Source organism: Podarcis vaucheri (genome assembly GCF_965113315.1).
Source record: "Podarcis vaucheri genome assembly, chromosome: 6".
Lineage (NCBI taxonomy): Eukaryota > Metazoa > Chordata > Lepidosauria > Squamata > Lacertidae > Podarcis > Podarcis vaucheri.
The window spans coordinates 25,704,510-25,723,726 of NC_138764.1; the positions used below are offsets into that span (position 1 = coordinate 25,704,510).

Below are 19,217 nucleotides of genomic sequence, written 5' to 3' on the forward strand. Positions count from 1 at the left end.
TATGAGCTTTCGTGTGCATGCACACTTCTTCAGATACACTGAAACAGAAGTTGCCAGATCCTTCTATATAGTGAGAAGGTGGGGAGGGGTATTACTCAGAAGGGTGGTGGGAATGGGAGATTGGCAGATAGCTGAGATGAGCCTGTTGACGACTCTTAACGACTGCAATAGGTCTTACAGGAAAAGGCAAGGGGTGAACTTGATTGAATCACACTTCCACACGGGCTATTAATTATAGTTGTTGTTATTACCTGCCCTTTACTACAAGGTGCCAGATACCACAGTAAATAGGAATCCTAGATAGGATCCTTCATCAAAGCTGAGACAGTGGGCCAAATTTGGAGGTCAAGGAGTGACCATGGCTGGGGGTTCAAGAGCTGCACCTGCTGCCCCTGAACATCTGCCTCTTGAGATGGTTGCCTCACTCTGCCAAATGATAGGGTTGGCTCTGCAAAGGTCAGCTGCAGAGCACACGTTTAGCATGCACAATGTCCCAAGTTCCATTCCTGGCCTTTACATTTAAAGCTGTGGTGTGCAATGTTGTGCCCTCCCAATGTTTTGGACTACAACTCCCACAGCCCCGGCCAGCAGTCAGGGATGGTATGCTGGCCTGACAGCCACGGACAGAAAGTCTCTACAGAGGGTAATGAATACAGCACATGGTATCATGGGCTGTCCCTTGAGTCCGCTAGATGACATCGCAAGGGATCATTGCCTTAGGAGAGCGAGAAAAATTTTCAGGGATTACTCACACCCTGGCCATCACCTCTTTAATCTTCTACCCTCGGGCAGGAGATATAGAAGTATAATCAGCCGTAAAGGTAAAGGGACCCCTGACCATTAGGTCCAGTTGTGGCCGACTCTGGGGTTGCGGCGCTCATCTCGCTTTATTGGTCAGGGGAGCTGGTGTACAGCTTCCGGGTCATGTGGCCAGCATGACTAAGCCGCTTCTGGCGAACCAGAGCAGTGCATGGAAACGCCGTTTACCTTCCCGCTAGAGCGGTACCTATTTATCTACTTGCACTTTGACGTGCTTTTGAACTGCTAGGTTGGCAGGAGCAGGGACCGAGCAACGGGAGCTCACCCTGTCACGGGGATTCAAACCGCCGACCTTCTGATCGGCAAGTCCTAGGCTCTGTGGTTTAACCCACAGCGCCACCCGCGTCCCTGTATAATCAGCCGTATCAACAGGTTAAAAAATAGCTTCTATCCGTGAGCAGAAAATAACGTTGACTTGCAAGGTGGTGTGGTGTTCAATAAGAGATTGAGTATTGGGGGGGGCGCTCGTTTAATTTCATTGTACACAGGTTGTACAATGACAATAAAGGTATTATTATTATTATTATTATTATTATTATTATTATTATTATTATTAAAGTTGTAGTCCTTTGGTGTGAGTGAACGGGCTACACAGTTACTGTGACCACTGCAGTAACCCTGAGCTTAAATGCATGGTTGGGTACAGGTACCTACCTTGCCCCTCCCTTCAGGGGAGGTGACCTATGCTAAGCTCTTACTAAGCTGGTTACTTCGAAGCTCCAGTCATCTGAATCTACTCTAGGTAACAAGCGATAGTTTGCTACAATAGCTGGCAGAGATTTTCCTATGTAATTTTTCATACTCCGACACTTTAAAAAGAGTACAAACATGTCAGTTTAACATGGCAAATGCTTGAAATTAATGCCCGCTAATTAAGGATGAGCAGATTGCTAAGATTTACATGGCACTGATGATACATTCCCACATGGAATATGAGGCAGCAAGTTGCCCTGATAAACTGCAGCTGTGCCCCCCCCTGCTGCGGAAAACATTTCAGCGGCCCCTGCATTATGTTTCAATGAACACACACTACTTCTGTTTCACATGCACCTGCCATTGTTTTATATTCAGACAAAGCCTGGTGGGTCATGTCTCTGGGAAGAACATTTTGGCAACAACATACGTGCAAAGGATTTCTTCAGCGAAGCAACTGAAGTTGAAGTGGTATTCTATACTAATAATAATCAGGTCGGTGGCCCTGGAGGAATGTCCACAGAGATCTTCAGAGACGTTGAGGAGTTTCGATGGGAGCCATTTTCTTTGCATTAATCTAGTAATTCAATGAGTTAACATGCAAACCGAAAAGAATGCCTTAGGACATATACTTAAGCCCTGCAGAGAAAGAATTACTCTTTAAGAAGGTTGCATGAAAGTTGCTGCTTTAATAATGATCAGGGTTTTCATTTGTTTGGGGAAGGCAGTGAATTGAAGACATCATGCAAATACACACAAAAAAAACCACCACCATGATTAAGATGCAAAAGTGAGAGAGGCATCCCATGCATTAAAAGGAAAGCAAATGCTGATCTACAGAAATATTATATTCACTATATCTATAGACAGCTCCATGACAGTTAAAAAGGTAAAGGGACCCCTTACCATTAGATCCAGTCATGGCCGACTCTGGGGTTGTGGCGCTCATCTCGCTTTATTGGCTGAGGGAGCCGGCAAACAGCTTCCGGGTCATGTGACTAAGCCGCTTCTGGCGAAGCAGAGCAGCGCACGGAAACGCCGTTTACCTTCCCGCCGGAGCAGTACCTATTTATCTACTTGCACTTTGACGTGCTTTCTAACTGCAAGGTTGGCAGGAGCAGGGACCGAGCAACAGGAGCTCACCCCGTCTCGGGATTCGAACCGCCGACCTTCTGATCAACAAGTCCTAGGCTCTGTGGTTTAACCCACTGCGCCACCTGCGTCCCACCCATGACAGTTACACCCATATTAATTTGGAAAACAAAACAAAAGAACTCAACTTGCACCTAGGTAGCAACTCCAAAGAGTTTGAATCTCGCACTGATTTATTTATTTATTTTCATTTATATGCCACCTGTTTTTTCCTCCCAGGAACTCAAGGTGGCCCGCATGGTTCTCCCTCTCCTCATTTGATCCCCACAACCACCCTGTGAGGTAGGCTGGCTGAGAGGCAGTGACTGGTCCAAGGTCACCCAGTAATAAACTACTGGGTGGGCACAGACAGGGCAAAGTGCATTTTGAAGGGGGGTAAACCTTATTCTACATATTAGATTTCTGAAGGAGAAGTAAATATAAAGGGGGAAATGGCAAGTACCCACTTAAGTCTCGCTGTCTAGCTTGCATAAACAGTAAGAGTTGCAAACTTTTTCTATTCTTCCTGATCCTATGCCTTGAACAGCAGCAGGCACCCAGAAATAAAGCAAGTCTTTTCCTGCAAGGAAGATGAAGGGATTATGAAAGCTTCACTGCCATAATTTCTGCATATCATGTTGCAGTTAAAAGCACAAGTGCAGGCTAGTAAATAAAATAATAATAATAATAATAATAATAATAATAATAATAATAATAGGCAGCAAATGTGAGCAGACCTCAAACACTGTATCCCATAACTAGGTACATTTGAGTATTAATAAACACAGTGTTACCAGCAAATATACAGAATAATTTATTTTTCTTAGCTAGTCTTGCCAACTATTGTTTACTTCTGTCCCTGTGCTTTTAAACAGCAAGCTGGCAGGGGAAGCAGTCAAACTTTTCCAGGTGTTGGAGATGTGGTAAAAGCTTCATTTGTGTGCTTCAGGCCTGAGATCCGGGCAAGTAAAAAGGAGCAACACTATTTATAAAAGTTGCAACTATTGCAAAAGGGAATTTTTCTTCTTCTCTGGACTATTTTAAAATGTACACTGTTTATTAAACATTCCCAGCTGCCACTCTCGTTTATGATGCTGCTGAAGTAATGCAGTTGTCATACCCTGTTATTTCCACCTTCTGTAGGTTGACAGTGTGGCAAATTAACATAGCAATTGCCTGGAAAAACAAACTATAGTGTTACTATAGATCTAATGATTAGGTTAGCCAGTCAACTGACATTGTGTCATCACCTTTATGATAGAATTCACTAAAGCAATCAGCAGATAAAAAAAAACAACACCAGAATTCCTGAGCAGATAAATCACTATGATAACATAAGAATGGCTGCAGCTATAAATTGGAGGAAAGCGATCATAATTGAAAAACAAACCCAAGAGGTGGCAATTGCACAAGTTCAGCCACAGAGATTTCCCAGAAATCATGCATGAATCAGGAATACTTAATCAGGGTTGAAACCTACCTCATAACTTTAAAAAAAATGTAAAAATTAATTGAAAACTATTTTATGATGCTAATAATATGTAGATGTCACAGACTGGATGTCTTTGCACAAGATTCTTAATTATCTTCATGAAAAGGTTGGGATCTAGATGAGAAGTGACAAGCCAGATAAAAAATAATAATTCAAGTTTCATGTAACTAATAACATTATTATATGTACTGTGAAGCAGAAAAGAAAATAGTCACAACAAATGCCCTTTTAAAATACCCTATATTTTATTTATCTGCAATATAAACTTGAATATAATCCAAGAGAGGGCCTTTGGGATTTGCTGAATCTTTCTACTACGTGGATTAAAATCTCTCTGCCCATCTGAAATCTGAAATGTTAGAAAGTGCATTTTCCTCTCAAATACTTCTGGGTGCTAGAGTTTACTCCTCACAGAGTTACAATTCCAGCAACCCTTCACAAACCACAGTGCCCAGAATTCTTTGAGGGAAAGAATGGGCTTTGATTGTGGGAAGTGGAAATTAGCATTGATACTAGTGGTTCCCAAACTTCCTCCCCAGTCCCCAAAAACGACTGAGAGTCTTAGAAGACGGTTTAATGTCCCCACCCTGCCTATTGTTGAGCAATTGTAATGCACTGTTCTTTTTAAAAAATGCAATTCAAAATGTCAATCCAATAAGAAATAAGAGAAATTACACCACATTGCAGTACCACTGTGGACCACTTCATAGAAGCCTGTGGACCACTGGTGGTCTGAAGACCACACTAAGGGGGTTTAAATCACCTTAGGAGCAAATGTAAGTTGGATAGCTGCTCCCGAGATGTTCATAGCTGATCTAGGTCAGAAAAGGGAAGAGAAAGGAGAAGAAGTAGGACTATATGCTTACTGGAGGGGGAATTCTAAGGGAAGAGGGAAGTACTTTTATGGTTTTGTACATGGATACCTGAGGGCTTGTCAACACCAACATGTGCCTGCCTATGTCCTCAGGTAATCATTGGAGGTCCTCCTCTAGGTGTCTTATTGTCTGAAGTGATGATGGCAGATGACACTTGGAGACAGGGCCCTCTTGGTTGTAGCACCCCATTATGAAATGGTTTCCCCATGAAGGTCTGCCTGTGGGGTCTACATTGTTGGCCTTTCGGCATCAGGCTGCCATTTTGATCCCAATGATGCTGGGTAGACATTGTGAAGAACGAACATATATGAGGTATTCCAATCCCACAATAGGAATACTAGAAAGGAAGGGACAGACATCTCATGCTCACAACTGCTTCTGAATAGTTTAATGGCCTGGTGATTTCAACAGTCCTGGAAGACAGACCAAAAGTATGGTACAGAATGGGCTGAAGTGGAAAGAATGAGGCTTACCTAAGGTCATTCATTTATTTTGGGATGTGATCTGAACTAGGCCTTTCCCAACACACTCTCTTAGCCTGAATTGTAGCCTGACGTGCCTAGGAATAGGTCTCATTGACCTCAATGCATCTTACTTTACAGCAGACATATATAGATTTGCACAGTTAGTAACTGTATTACACCAGTCACAAGCATCATTTAGAGAGGCCAGGGAAGAATTACGCTAATCTCCATATGGTACATCTAATTTTTTATTCTTAAAATGATTTACATTTTTAGCTAAGATACACTAAATGGCAGTTGTTAGAAACCATTATTTAGACGTATGAAGAAAGAATACATGCCAGAGACTTTAGTCCCTTTTCTGAGCTGGGTGGAGGAGTGGGAGTGGGGGAATTGAATTATCGTATTTTTTGCTCTATAAGCCTCACTTTTTCCCTTCTAAAAAGTAAGGGGAAATGTGTGTGCGTCTTATGGAGCGAACGCTGGCTGCGCAACTATCCCAGAAGCCAGAACAGCAAGAGGGAGTGTTGCTTTCATTGCGCAGCGATCCCTCTTGCTGTTCTGGCTTCTGAGATTCAGAATATTTTTTTTTCTTGTTTTCCTCCTCCAAAAACTAGGTGCGTCTTATGGTCTGGTGCGTCTTATAGAGCGAAAAATACGGTATCTGTGCTGCTAGCATTGCTATAGCCGCCTTTTGGAGGCTTGAGTCCTAAAAATGGAACCTCAACAAATGCTCTCAAAACACACTGTGGTATTTTTGTTTCGTTTCACTATTTAATCTCATTATTTATCCAAGTACAAGGCAGTCAACCCTTTCTGAGAATCTTATCCTGACTGAGATCTCTGCACCGCATCTGATATATGCCACACCTGACAATGGCTCTCAATTCAATAAGAAATACATTCGAGGAACTTCAGTAATAGTTGCAAGGTAGATATAAGAAATTAGACATATTAAGAATAAGTTTAATTATGATAAAAGTATGTATTGGCAATAAGTACGGTAATATGAAATTGAAATATGGAATAGATGGGTCTCTAGTGTTAAGACCAATATATGTTTTATTGTTTGCTAAGAAAATTATGTGTCTATGGTTATTCTTGTGTGTAATTTGGTATTTGTGTTTTTTTTTCTTGTTGTATCAATAAAAATCTTTTTTTTTAAAGGGGGGGGAATACAAAACAAAACCTAAGCTGATGCATTAAGAGGAGGGGACGTCAAGGTAAACCTCCTCTCCTTGAACACACACAAGTGCGCAGGGACACACATGTACCTCTCTTTTTGAGAATCACAAATTTATGAAACTCACAAATATGAGCAAAGGCAAATTTCTTGTTCCAAAGCGGGGAAGAATGTTGTTCGCAATCTGATGACTGCATGCACACACACCACTTCTGTACTAGAATGAGAGACATTTTTCCATGTATCACAGAAAGCTGTCAGGCCACTGGTCCATTCAGCTCAATATTGTCTACACAGGCTGGCAGCATCTCTGACCTGGAGATGCTGGAAATTTGACTTCTGCATGTAACACGGTTGCTATAGCCCTTTCCCATGGATACTCAACTCTGAGTAAAACTATTCGTTTTGCATAACTTCCAATTCCCACATAGTTAACATATAAATGTAATTATAACATCTGCGCAAAAGTGAAAGACTGGCATTCACTTTAGCCGTTTTGTTCTTAATTTGAAAGTACACATAATCCCACAGCAATGCAGATGATGCAACACTGAGCAGTGACCTCAAGGCACAGGGCTGTAGCAAGCCTCTTTTGGTGTTTTTGTTTTTCTGCTTCGTTAATCCGCAAGAGCTTGGTCACTGCAAAATTATGTCTGAGTCATCAGAGATACCGTAATTTGTGCAGCCCAATCCCATTAATCTTTACTAAGGAGAGAAAGGTCTTCCTGTGCTTGTTGCTGCTGGGTAGGTGTGCATAAGAATGTAGTCTTAATCTCCATGGCGCACCATCAAAGTTACGCAGCCAAACGTGCAGATAACCAATCTATTGTTGACATCTTTCCGCAGGGCCTGCAAGACAGAGCTGTTCCACCAGGCCTTTGGCCAAGGCACAGCCTGACTCCCTCCTTTGGCAATCTTCACAGAACTCTAGCCCAATGGTTGCCATCAATTTGATTTGAATTAATTTTATAATGAAATGATTTTAGAATGTTGTATTATTTTATTGTTGTTAGCTGCCCTGAGCCTGGCTTTGGCTGGGAAGGGCGGGATATAAATAAATTATTATTATTATTATTATTATTATTATTATTATTATTATTATTATTATCTTCATCATCATCATCAGAGCTTCTGCATTTCAAAACTTGCAGTGAAAAAGCCAAAAGTCAATGGCAGAGGGTGCAGATCTAATGCAAGCGCACAGTACTTCTCTGGGGAACACACACCAAATAAAATATAGTGCCCAATATAAATTTAGGAAGCTGACATATTGAGACATACAACTGGTTGGTCTACAATAACTGGCTCGTTGGTGCTTTTTCCAGCCTTACCTAGACATAGAAGAGATTGAACCAGGGGTTTTTTCCGGCATACAAAGCATTCTTTAAAAGCTGGTTGAACGTGAGAGCTGGCAGAGACCAAAGGAGCTGCATTCAGTGAGATTGTTATACTGTGAACAACAGACCGGAGATGAAATCGAAATCTTCCTCTCTTGGGCCACTATAGCTCACATTTACTGATTATGAATGTCATAACAGAGGCGTAGTGAAATTAAAGCTGCAATCCTATACACATTTAATTGGAAATAAGTACCACTGGACTCAGTGTAAACATGCATAGGATCAGAAAGTAATTTCATAATTTTTTCTTTCTCTTGAAAGAAAAACAAAATATATGTCTTCCTAATTTCTTCCAGCTGTGGCTCTAAAGTGGAACAAAACTATTTAAGATCTACCAAAGCCACATAATTTATTTCACTAAGCTCATGAAATTTAAAACATAATTATAAAATCATAGCAATGCATTGTTTTTCGTCAGAAAAAATCTGGCGAAAAAATGCATCTTTAAACATACATTCTTGCTCTGTATTGTCTAGCCCTCACAAAAACCACTTTTGTGATTTGAGAAGTAGGTAGCACTAAACAATATTGTATCTTTATTTGTTGATAAACCGGCAGACTTACAATCTACTTGGCTAGGGTGGGGTGGGGGGACTTACACTGACATATTTTAAAACCATTTTCCGCTGATGTATCCATCCTCATGTATCTCTGTGCACTTCAAGGCCAAGGCATTTTGAAAGTTTTACATTTAGCCTGAATAGGGTACTTTGAAAAGATTCCCCCTTGAATGAGAACAAAAGAAAGCACAGAAATGTTAATCAATTCTAAGTGTCACTAAGCATTTTCCAAGAAATAATTTATGTGGTATTTCTTCTCACAATCAGCGCAGTTTTGATAGTTTCCCCCCCTCAGCTCCCCCTTCCCCAAACAAAAGGAATTTTCATGGGTGCTGCCTTTCACAGGGCAAACTTCCTCGTGAGGTGAAAGAACAGAAGACTTGTGCCTTTTACAAATACGTGAGTTACTTGGGGAAGAAGGCAAACCAACAGACATATAGTTGGTATTTTTAAAAGCACCAGTCCCCCCCTCCAAAAAAAAAAGGAAAAAAAGGCAAGGCAAGGCAACATCAGGGCAACCACAAAACCCAAAACTTCCCTTCCCTTTGTTAGCTACCTACCTATGCTGATTTTTCTCTCTAGTCACCCACACTTACATATAGACAAAACACTCAACCTCTGTGTTCAGTACATGTGGCCAGCAACCAGCAGCCATCAAAAGTCATTGAACAAGCATCCTCCAGAATAGATTAAAGGTAAAGGTACCCCTGCCCGTACAGGCCAGTCTTGACAGACTCCAGTGTTGTGCGCCCATTTCACTTAAGAAGCCGGGGTCCAGCGCTGTCCGGAGACACTTCCGGGTCACGTGGCCAGCGTGACAAAGCTGCATCTGGCGAGCCAGCGCAGCACACGGAACGCCGTTTACCTTCCCGCCAGTAAGCGGTCCCTATTTATCCACTTGCACCCGGGGGTGCTTTCGAACTGCTAGGTTGGCAGGCGCTGGGACCGAGCAACGGGAGTGCACCCCGCCGCGGGGATTTGAACCGCCGACCTTTCGATTGGCAAGCCCTAGGCGCTGAGGCTTTTACCCACAGCGCCACCCGCATCCCTTCCAGAATAGATTACCTGTTGGCATCAGCCGAGGGAGCATCTGTAGGTATTAACTTAATAAAAGACTGCTGAAAAGATAATCAGCTTGCCCGACAGCCCATTACAAGGGTTTTAGGGATTTGATTTGATTTATTTATTTTAAGCTGTTTGGAAAGCAAGCGCATTGCTTAGGTTTGCTGTTAGGGTGGAATCACTTCGACCACTTCCAACTCCTTCCATCTCAACAAAGTCAAGTGGCTGCAAAAATGCTGCCCAAGTTATATAGCTGTGAATTGATCTCATCAAATAACTTGTTCCTGCCCCCCACTTCTTAGTACAGGTTACTTGACATCAAGATACTGAACTTGACTTAATTCGGCACCAATGTCCTCCCTTTAAGATTAATCCACGTGCAATAAATAGCAGACTCTCACACTGTTCTCTTCCACATTCAAATTTCATCCATATAGGACTCCGTATCACTTGTTACCTCATCATGCAATTCACCACCGAAGTGTTACTGTTGAAATGTTTTTGGGTTGCGGTTGGATGGATCCAGAAAGATCTGTGAGCAGAATTCCACTGTATATCAGTTGCTCGGAGTCCACAAGTGTGGAAAGAGCTGCTGCTTTCAGGTGCCGCTTGTGGGTTTCCCATAGGCATCTAGCTGGCCACTGTGAGAACAGTATGCAGGACTAGATATAGTGGTACCTCAGGTTAAGTACTTAATTCGTTCCGGAGGTCCGTTCTTAACCTGAAACTGTTCTTAACCTGAAGCACCACTTTAGCTAATGGGGCCTCCTGCTGCTGCTGCGCCGCCGGAGCACGATTTCTGTTCTCATCCTGAAGCAAAGTTCTTAACCTGAAGCACTATTTCTGGGTTAGCGGAGTCTGTAACCTGAAGCGTATGTAACCCGAGGTACCACTGTAATCCAGCAGGTCTATTATGTTCAAAAGCAGTTAAAACAGTAAACACAGAGTAAAACAGTAAAAACAGAGTCACCATTTAATGCTAGAGTATTCTGAAATTTGATTAGTTAATGGCTAGCCCCACACCATCCCCTTACGGACATGAACAGTTGCAAAAGAATGATTTCTCCCTTTCTTCCTCCACACGCAATTCTGGTTGCAAAATGTAGTAAGTGTGAAAGGGCAATGTGCTCATTTCCATACATGTGACAGACATGTGTCCGGGATTTGTGGCTCAATTGCAATTGCCCAGAAATGTTGGCATCCATCTGTCCTTTTGAGTGTTTGGGAATAGTTCTCTTTCTTTCCCATTTTATGTGCTCCACACAGGAAAAGTCTGCAGGGTATAAGCACAGCAACCATGGTACTATCTAGTCTAGCATTTTGTTCCCATAGTGACTGACCAGATGTCTATGGGAAACCCACCAGCAAGACATTACTGTCAGCTGGTCATGTGTAGCTGCAACTATGAAATGGATTATGATTTTGGCAAATACTATAATAGAATATGGACGTGGGTGGCGCTGTGGGTTAAACCATAGAGCCTAGGACTTGCCAATCAGAAGGTCGGCAGTTTGAATCCCCGCAACGGGATGAGCTCCTGTTGCTCAGTCCCTGCTCCTGCCAACCTAGCAGTTCGAAATACGTCAAAGTGCAAGTAGATAAATAGGTACCGCTCCGGCGGGAAGGTAAACAGCGTTTCCGTGCGCTGCTCTGGTTCGCCAGAAGCGACTTCGTCATGCTGGCCACATGACCCGGAAGCTGTACGCCGGCTCCCTCGGCCAATAAAGCGAGATGAGCGCCGCAACCCTAGAGTTGGTCATGACTGGACCTAATGGTCAGGGGTCCCTTTATCTTTACCTAACTTAGGCTCATTAATTCCAGTCGGTATACTCTGAGTAGGACTTTACTGAATACAATCAAAACGAATAAAAAGCATATTGCCTTCATGCTATGATGAGTGTGCTCCTTAGAGCTCATTGGCTGAGCACTGTTGAATCAGAATTCAGGAATCAAAGACTGGACTAAGATGCTTTTAAATATGCTAAGTAAACAGCTGTAGTGAATCGCTGTTCCCTGATAACAATAGGTATATAAAAGGTATATAATAAAAGTGGCCCTTAGACTCATACTGTATTGCTCCTTGTTTTCATAAAGTTATGTGTGGAACTTCCCATCTGTCAAACTAATTTTTAAAAGATGATTAATTCATTTGGTTTTAGTTCTACAGATTTTGGTACTTTTATTTACCTTTTTTTTTTTTTTCTTCTTTCATTTATATATATATATATATATATATTTCTTTTTTGTTGTTAAACTACTAAACCTACATTGCTCAAAAATTGTTCAGACCTTAGGTCAAGGAAATTGCAGCATTACATCCCAATAGAAAATGTGTTTCCCTACTCTAAAATAGCCACTTAAGCAAGAATGTGGAAATGATTTATTTGAAGCTAAATCTTCACCTCAGCTGTGGCATGACTGCACAATCATTCATAGAAAGACCGTTACACTTTAGATTCAAAGAAAAGAATACTAATGACCAAAACAGTTGTGTGTATAAAAATTTAAATTACATTCAGGGGAGACGAAATTAAAATTACAAAAATCACATGAAACTGTTCCTGTCATCTATATGATTAGAGTAAGGGGAGGATTTTTACATTCTCCAAACTCTCTCACACCATTCCCCATAGGTTTTACTTTTATAGAGAAGTATAAAGTATACAAAATCAGATCTACAAAATCAGTCTGAGAACAGGAAAAATTTTATTTCACTGTCAACAGCGGCCATAGCTCAGCTTTAGAAGTAAGCGACTAATCTCTCTTCACTTGTAGTTGGGAATATGGAAACACATTCCAGTCTGCATCAACAGATGCATCTAGGCAGTTCAGTGTTGTGAAAATAAGGTTTAACTACCTGAACGTACAAACTGCTCTTGCAAGGTGTGCCTTAACCCTTATATCCCAGTTTGATCATTGAGATCATCTGCAGGAGCCTCTGGCCGGTCCCAGAGTTGGTGAGGCTCGTTTTACAATAGAAACTGAGCCGGTCCTATGGGACAACCTGCCAGGAGAGATTCAGTAGGCACCTTCTGTGCCAACATTTCAATGCCTGCTGAAAACATTTCTATTCTGCCAACGCTGTGCAGGCAATTAAGAGTACATCCCCCACAACCGTCTACTGTTGCTTGTTTTTAATTCTTTTGCTAGCTTTTCTGTATGGTTTTACTACATGGTTTTATATTACAGTAAACCGATTTCATATTATTTCTTTGACAGAGTGGTACATATATATATATATAGAATCATAGAATCAGAGAGTTGGAAGAGGCCACAAGGGCCATCGAGTCCAACCCCCTGCCAAGCAGGAAACACCATCAGAGCACTCCTAACATATGGTTGTCAAGCCTCTGCTTAAAGACCTCCAAAGTAGGAGACTCCACCACACTCCTTGGCAGCAACACATATATATATATATATATATATATATATATATATATATATATATACCAGCAGACTTTTGAAATAGGGCTGACCTCAGCATTTAGCATCATTGGGAAGCTGCTGGAGTCGACCACTGATGCCTGCCCAGGCTCCCTCTTGATGGGAACAACCTCAGATATGCAGATGGCACAACCTTGATGGCAGAAAGTGAGGAGGAATTAAAGAAGCTTTTAATGAGGGTGAAAGAGGAGAGCGCAAAATATGGTCTGAAGCTCAACATCAAAAAAATGAAGATCATGGCCACTGGGCCCATCACCTCCTGGCAAATAGAAAGGGAAGAAATGGAGGCAGTGAGAGATTTTACTTTCTTGGGCTCCATGATCACTGCAGATGGTGACAGCAGCCACGAAATTAAAAGACGCCTGCTCCTTGGGAGAAAGGCTATGGCAAACCTAGACAGCATCTTAAAAAGCAGAGACATCACCTTGCCAACAAAGGTCCGTATCGTTAAAGCCATGGTTTTCCCTGTAGTGATGTATGGAAGTGAAAGCTGGACCATAAAGAAGACTGATCGCTGAAGAATTGATGCTTTTGAATTATGGTCTGGAGGAGACTCTTGAGAGTCCCATGGACTGCAAGAAGATCAAACCTATCCATTCTTAAGGAAATCAGCCCTGAGTTCTCACTGGAAGGACAGATTGTGAAGCTGAGGCTCCAGTACTTTGGCCACCTCATGAGAAGAGAAGACTCCCTGGAAAAGACCCTGATGTTGGGAAAGACTGAGGGCACAAGGAAAGGGGGACGACAGAGGACGAGATGGTTGGATAGTGTTCTCAAAGCTACAAACATGAGTTTGACCAAACTGCGGGAGACAGTGAAAGACAGGAGGGCCTGGCGTGCTCTGGTCCATGGGGTCACGAAGAGTCGGACACGACTAAACGACTAAACAACAACATCTAGACCGGGGGGCCACTAGGGGCGCATCGGAAGATGGCTGCCAATAACATCTCTCCGACCCACACGAGGTAATTAAGAGGCTGTGATGGGAGTAAACAGCCTCCCTGCCCCCCCAAGCGTGTGGGGGGGGGACTGCCCTTGCCTACTGTGCCCTATACCACCCCCGAATTTGTGGGGGTGGGGGCCCTAGGCAGAAAGCCCTTGTGCAGATCTCGGCACTCCTGGACACTGTCTCTGATTTGCGCCTCTAGCTGCAGCAACTTCAAAAGAAACAATTAGGAGGAAGCTAATGCACGTATTTCAAGGAAGAAGAGGGAGTAAAGACTGCTAACTGAAGAGATCTCTGATAAATAAGACAGGTCGTAGGAACAAGAATAAATCATGAGAAGACACACCAAGGCTCGGTATGTTCGGCAACGGGACTGGATGGGGGAGGGGGGGAACTTTCCTTTCTTTTCTCTATGTGATTAACCAAGAATTCCCCCACACACACACATACACACAAGTCACAAGTCAGAAATGCCGTTTAAATGACTTAAGCTGTGGATTTAAGACTGTGTGGAGATAATTTTCTAACCAAAGCATGTTTCAAGAAGATCGTGGAAAGCATAAGAGCTTTGGAATGACGCAGCAAAAAATACCGTCGCCATTTTGGCAAGTTCTGTCGGAAGACTTGAGTCTGGGAGGAACAGAGTTGTTTTTATATTGTGGGTGTGCCTCCGCAGAGGGACTAAAGAGCGACACGACAATTTGCGAGATTAATGATGGAAAGAGTGCTGTTATTTATGAAAGTGATGATATATGGAAACCATCTTGATATGATGATTGGACGAACAGAAAAATTCACACAGGATTATAATTGGTGTTTACCTGCTTAAGGAGATTATCAGAAGAGATCATAAAGAAAAAAAGGAAAATATACGAACAAGATGAGATGTGGAAACAGCAAGATAAGACTGGATAGAATTATGAACATTATTTGGACAGATTTGTGGATTTTAACGCAGCAGCAAGAATCCCCCTTCGGAACTTGAAATATGGGTCCCCCCAACAAAAAAATAAAATTCGGCTTTGTAATTCGGAATTTATGTGATAAAAATTATTTTAAAAAAACAACAAAAAACATCTAGACCTGCTCTCTGTGCAGTGCTAGGCAGCTAGGTGCAGCCACCATTTTAATCTCCAACACTGCTCCTGATGCAACTCTGAGAACACTGCTGCTGCCCACTGGGATCCACCGATGAAGTGGCTCTCCAGGAAGCACTTTGCCCAAGGGCTCCCTGTATTGAAGGAAACGAAATTCAAAACATTACCTAATCTAGCCAATAATACTGATCAGTGAATCAATCACTGAATTGTAGAGTTGGAAGGGGCCCTGAGGATCATCTAGTCCAGCGGTTCTCAACCCAGATGTTGTTGGACTACAACTCCCATCATCCCTGAGCTCTGGCCTTGCTAGCTAGGGGCGATGGGAGTTGTAGTTCAACAACATCTGGGGACCCACAGGTTGAGAAAGGCTAATCTAGTCCAACACTTCTGCAATGCAGGAATCTCAGCCAAAGCGTCCATGACAGATGGCCATCCAACCTCTGCTTTAAAATGTCCACTGCAGGAATATGCAACTGACTTATATGGGGATCAAACCTGTGACCTTGGCATTATCATAGAATCATAGAATCAGAGAGTTGGAAGAGACCACAAGGGCCATCGAGTCCAACCCCCTGCCAAGCAGGAAACACCATCAGAGCACTCCTGACATATGGTTGTCAAGCCTCTGCTTAAAGACCTCCAAAGTAGGAGACTCCACCACACTCCTTGGCAGCAAATTCCACTGTCGAACAGCTCTTACTGTCAGGAAGTTCTTCCTAATGTTTAGGTGGAATCTTCTTTCTTGTAGTTTGGATCCATTGCTCCGTGTCTGCTTCTCTGGAGCAGCAGAAAACAACCTTTCTCCCTCCTCTATGTGACATCCTTTTATATATTTGAACATGGCTATCATATCACCCCTTAACCTCCTCTTCTCCAGGCTAAACATGCCCAGCTCCCTTAGCCGTTCCTCATAAGGCATCGTTTCCAGGCCTTTGACCATTTTGGTTGCCCTCCTCTGGACACGTTCCATTTTGTCAGTGTCCTTCTTGAATTGTGGTACCCAGAACTGGACACAGTACTCCAGGTGAGGTCTGACCAGAGCAGAATACAGTGGCACTATTACTTCCCTTTATCTAGATGCTATACTCCTATTGATGCAGCCCAGAATTGCATTGGCTTTTTTAGCTGCCGCGTCACACTGTTGGCTCATGTCAAGTTTGTGGTCAACCAAGACTCCTAGATCCTTTTCACATGTACTGCTCTCAAGCCAGGTGTCACCCATCTTGTATTTGTGCCTCTCATTTTTTTTGCCCAAGTGCAATACTTTACATTTCTCCCTGTTAAAATTCATCTTGTTTGTTTTTGCCCAGTTCTCTAATCTGTCAAGGTCGTTTTGAAGTGTGATCCTGTCCTCTGGGGTGTTAGCCACCCCTCCCAGTTCTCCCCTCCCATGCTCTAATCAACTGAGCTATCCAATGCCTAGGGAAAGGTTTTTGCATGCAGATTCCCTGCTAGGATCGTAAAAGTTTACTTTATTGAGGAACGAGCACAACACCCAGCAGATCTACACTTTTAGTGTGTCTAAGCAAGAAGTCAGTAAATGGTGTCCTTCCAGGCAGCTCCACACATACATATCTGCATGTGCCTCCCCATCTCTTCCTACAGCTGCATCGGTCACTTTCTCCCATTTGCAAGTGTAACATAAAAGAGGAGGCCTCCTGCATCACGCCAAAAAGCACTCTGTTCTCGCAGTAGCCATGTGATGCCTGCAAGCAGAACCTGAGCAGAATAATACCCTCACCTGCAATTCCCAGCAACTGGTATGGAGATGCATCCTGGCTCTCCCCCTTTAAGAGGCTCAGTAGTTCAAAGGCCATCCTTTGCTTGGATCTCACAGGAAGTGATTCACTCACTGCAAAGACCACTGTTGCTGGTCAGCCTGGGAAGAAAATGGTTAACTTTTGCCTCTCTCTGGTCTCCAAAGGGAGTGAGCCAGTAGGTTAAAAATTAGTTGCCAACTAAGACCTTAGAGACAATCTTGTTCAACACACTCTTCCACTGGAGATTTTCTTACACTATAATGAGAAGATACTCAGGCTTTTGACTCACCACATAAAGCTTTAGCTGCACCTGCATAATAGTGCAAAAATATTTGGCCTTTTAACATTCTTATTGAGCTTACCATGTACCACTAAAAATAAATTGATTTGAATAGTAATGAAGATGGAAATAAAAATACATTCTCCAGTGCACAAGTGTATCCCGAGTCTCTGCAAAAGTCAGATTTGAACTCATCTGCTCAGAAATTGATTGCAATCTCATAAAAACGAGAGGTTCTAACCTTTCAGGGGATGAGTAACGGAGCTAAAATCCCCCTAGGCTAATATCACGTGGAATTGATATTAAAGCCAAATTTTTAATTAAGAATACTCAGGTGAAGCATTTTTATGCTGCAATATATAGAAGGGGAGTTAGAGAAGGAAGACCAAGAAGATGGAAAAGAAGTCATTCACTTTGAACTACAGCATAGACCACTTGGTTTTAAAAGTTCAAGTTACAACTTTTTTGGTAAACTGCTTAGAGATTTTAGTTACAATCACCTGTAAGTGGCATACAAGATCTCTTAAATAATATTAAAACAAAACAAAAACCTTTAAAAATATTCACAGAAAGGTTTGGTCCATTTCCAACTTACCCTGTATCATTTTCAGCATTCTGCCTTGATTAGAACAAGTAAATAAATTGATGAAACAAACTGTGTAACAATGCAAGGGATTATTATTAGGTCATTGTGCGGCTGCATTAAGAATATTGCACAGTGAAGCTGGAGCAACTAAAATTAATCTGGTGACTGGATATATGCCTTGTGAACCTGCAGAGTGAATAGGCGAACAATTATTCAGACTCTCAAAATATAAAAAGCCAGAGTTGTTGGCTGAAGGTGATGAATCATACCAAGGAACTCACTGCCACTAGATGTTGCAATGTCATCTAACACAGAGAGCTTTTAAAGGGGAACAGATGGATACATGGAAGATCCTAATTGGCTCAGCCAGAGATGCAATCCAGTTTTCAGGCACTGAATACTTTGGAATCCCAGATAGATATTGTCACCATGGTCTGCCTGCAAAGCTCACAAAGAAACCTGTTTTTCCACTGCCAGACACTGCTTCATTAGACTAGCCATGGGTCAGTCAACTTTTTCAGCAGGGGGCCGGCCTACCTTGTTGGGGGGGCCAGACTATATAGGGGGAGGGGGATGAACGAATTCCTATGCCCCACAAATAACCCAGAGATGCATTTTAAATAAACGCACATATTCTACTCATGTAAAAACACGCCAATTCCCGGACCGTCCGTGGGCTGGATTGAGAAGGCGATTGGGCCGGATCCGGCCCCCGGGCCCTAGTTTGCCTACCCATGGAATAGACCACTGGTTGGGCCAGTCATAGCCTTCTTATGAGCTGCTTTCTTAGCATTAAAGAGTGAAAATGCTAACAACCATTTTAGTTTAGGGCTAGGAGGTGATTTCCAATTTGGGTTGCTTACAGACTGCCCTCTTTTAAACCAACCAGGTTGCTGATGCTAAAATCCAGTAAAACAATGAATGTTAAACCTCACTCAGGGCAGAACACACTAGATTACTTTCCAGCCTATTCTAATTTATATACTCTTCAGGTAGCATCCAAATATTTAAAGCAATTCTGCCCTTGATTCTGGTACTTTTTGAGCAAAGCACAAAGCAGTGCAGTGAAGTTATTAGAGTTATTAGTTCCACCTATAACTGCAAAGTTAGGCTGCAGCTAGTCTATCTTCTAAATGGGACAGAATGGGAAAAAAGAGAAATAACTATTGAAAAAGTCTTCTTCAAAAGCTCAGATAAACTTTTTTCCACTCCTTACAAAAGCCTTGTGAATCTTCTTCTAAAATTTTGTTTTTGTTCTCTGCTCAGCTCTCCATCCTGAAATACAACTGAACAGCTGGAAAGTAGTCATTTATATGAATTTGGAGCATACACTGATTGTAATAATGCAATCATTTGCCATTTTTGCAACCAGACTTACAATCTTTACTTCAAACATACTGAAGAAAAAATATTTTAAGCCAC

The 19,217-nt window shown here is 42.3% G+C and overlaps 1 long non-coding RNA gene across 2 annotated transcripts in view; it reads right to left on the reverse strand.

Annotated features, from left to right (window-relative positions):
- Nucleotides 1-8,658: 8,658 nt before the first annotated feature.
- Nucleotides 8,659-19,217, reverse strand: part of LOC309533936 — a 36,450-nt gene continuing 25,891 nt past the window's right edge. For both annotated transcript variants that reach the window (XR_014220549.1, XR_014220550.1), the window contains one exon: nt 8,659-8,782. This is a non-coding gene — a long non-coding RNA (uncharacterized lncRNA). The remainder of the gene's footprint in view (nt 8,783-19,217) is intronic.